Consider the following 2536-nt stretch of genomic DNA (forward strand, 5'->3'; position numbering starts at 1 on the left):
CAACATCCAAAAAGGCACGCAAGAGAGTAGGTGAGTTAAGACTATAATGCAGGCCCATCATCGCAGTTGATCGAAGATAACACAGAAGCCGATCAATAATTGTAAGATGAAGGCATTGAGGGTCAGATACAAACTAACTAAGAATATGAACAACACGAGCAATGTTAGGTCGAGTGACAGTTAAGTAGATCAAGCTCCTAATAAGACATCGATAAAGGATCGGATTCGAGAGAGGCTCTCCATCAATCTTAGTAGTATCTCAACTTTCATTTATAGCTTTATCAGCTTATTGATATAATTTCAGTTGAAGCCTTATCGGCTTGCTAGTTCTTTATCGGTTAAGTTGGACTTGCCAGCCCATTTTATTATATATTTGAGGTTGTTATGACCTCGCCTATCCAGTTATCTTTTTCAAAAGGGTATTATGGTAGCCTAGTTGGCCTTCAATGTTTTCCTATCATTATGTTTCAGTGGCTAGCTCGATTAAGTAGGGTACCTAGTGCCCGTTGCGCCCCTCCTAGTTGGGGAGTAAAATATGAAAACGAGATTTCTGTCATAAGTTAAGGACCATGTAGAGTGTCTCTGTCGAAACCCTTGTGTCATCAATCGTGTCCATGTCATTCCAAATCAACATGATGGAACAATAAAATTCTTGAATGCTAACCATCTCTTAAGAAAGAGATGTGAGAGATTGTTCCAGTTGATAAATCTGTGCATCATTACTACGCTGATAGATCCTTTAAAGGTATTCCCACATTGCACAAGCAGCGGACATAGGAGTGAGATTCAGAGCAATGACGTTGTCGACGGACTCCATGATCCAAGTATGTACCTTTGCGTCAAACACACACTGTTTAGTAGATGAATGTTGAATTGTCGGTTGTGGTTTCTGATTTGGGCAAGGTAACATGAATCCAAAGCTCTTTTCTCTCAAGAAAATTTTGAAAATACGAAGCCCACAAAAAACAATTCTTTCTATCAAGTTTCATTACCAGACGTTGATTATGTGAATCCATTGAAATGTATTGGAAAAAAATATGCAAGTAGGAAGAGAGTGAAAATAAGAAAGACAAAGAAAAAAATTCACGCTGATACCATATGAACAAAGCAAAAACCTTGATTTCTATTACTTTAGAATGAAGGAGATTATCTCCTTATAAGCTTACAAGAAAACTATACATGGTAAAATACTATACATGATAAGTACTATACATGATAAATACAATTAAAGAAAATTCTATACTAATATTATGTAATCAATTATATATGGTAGGTAGAAGTTGTAATTGATGGTGATTAACACTACAAATGTAATCTTTAATTGTGAGTGCTTGTATGAGGTCTACCGTTGGTATTTGTAGTTGTCGACAACCTTGGAATTTTTCTTGCCCGTTCGAAAATGAAAAGTTGTTTAAGTGGTGGATGATGTAATAACCCTCATAGCTATTTTAGTTTTTTCTTGCATATTTCAACTATTTTATCTTTTTCTTAATTGCTTTATAGTATTTGTGGTCTACGATGTGGGTGATCCGCTTTACGGAGAGTTTGGTTGAGAATTATGCAAGTCCTTTATTTTGAATAGGGGTGTGCAAAAATCAAACCGACCAATAAATTGAACCGAAAAAATTCTATTTTTTTAGGGGAACCGACCCTACCCGAGGCTCCCACCTCTCGTGCACAGTCAGGGGTTGAGCATCACCCCCAAGCCTTAACATAAATAACAAACAACAAAAAATACAAGGAGGGGGACATAAAACCTTACCTCCGATCCTATGTTGGTTCATAAGTCGGCTAACCTACTATGGTCGGCTAACTCATCCCCGGAACAGAAAGGGCTAACTAAATAACTAGAAAGCAGTAAACCTATGAGAGGACTCCTCCCGGTACAAGTCGACTAAGAAAGCATAAATGAGGGAGGCTCTCCCCTTCCATGAGAAAACAAGAAAGTAACCTACACTAGTCCTATTCAACTACACTACATATCATACATAGCTAAATTGAAGCAGAACAAGTATACGAAACTTCTATCTCGCATGGGATGAGAAAGTTCTTTTCATCTTTGCCCTTTTTAGTCTTGTCGTACCAAGTAAATCTAAAGGAAGTATGCAACAACATCAAGGGCATGACTATCAGCTAAGGAGGGTGAAAGGAAGAGAAGTATATGGAGCTGGAACAGTCAGCAGCCTTGGAGTTGTTGTTGATAAAAATGAGGGGCTGAGTAGTAGTATATTGCAATTTGTAAGTGATGCAGCCCTGGCTTGACCAGCTGCTTGGATGTTTATCTGGTGGTGCCTTTCACATTGGATGGTTCCAGAGCTGCTGTGGTAAGCTTCTTCTGTGCCTGCACACAAACAAATAACCAAACAAGGAGCTCCAAGAAGCTTGGATGTAAGGGAGCTGCTGCAGGTGTTGAAGGAAAGTATCTGGCATGCATGGAGTGATGGTGAAAGTTGGTGAGGCCCCTGCATGTATGGCTGTGGTCTCCCTTTGTTTGAAGCTTTGTAGACCTCTCCTTGTTGCCTCTATAGTTGGAGTG

Source organism: Solanum dulcamara, chromosome 3, assembly GCF_947179165.1.
Source record: "Solanum dulcamara chromosome 3, daSolDulc1.2, whole genome shotgun sequence".
Taxonomy (NCBI): domain Eukaryota; kingdom Viridiplantae; phylum Streptophyta; class Magnoliopsida; order Solanales; family Solanaceae; genus Solanum; species Solanum dulcamara.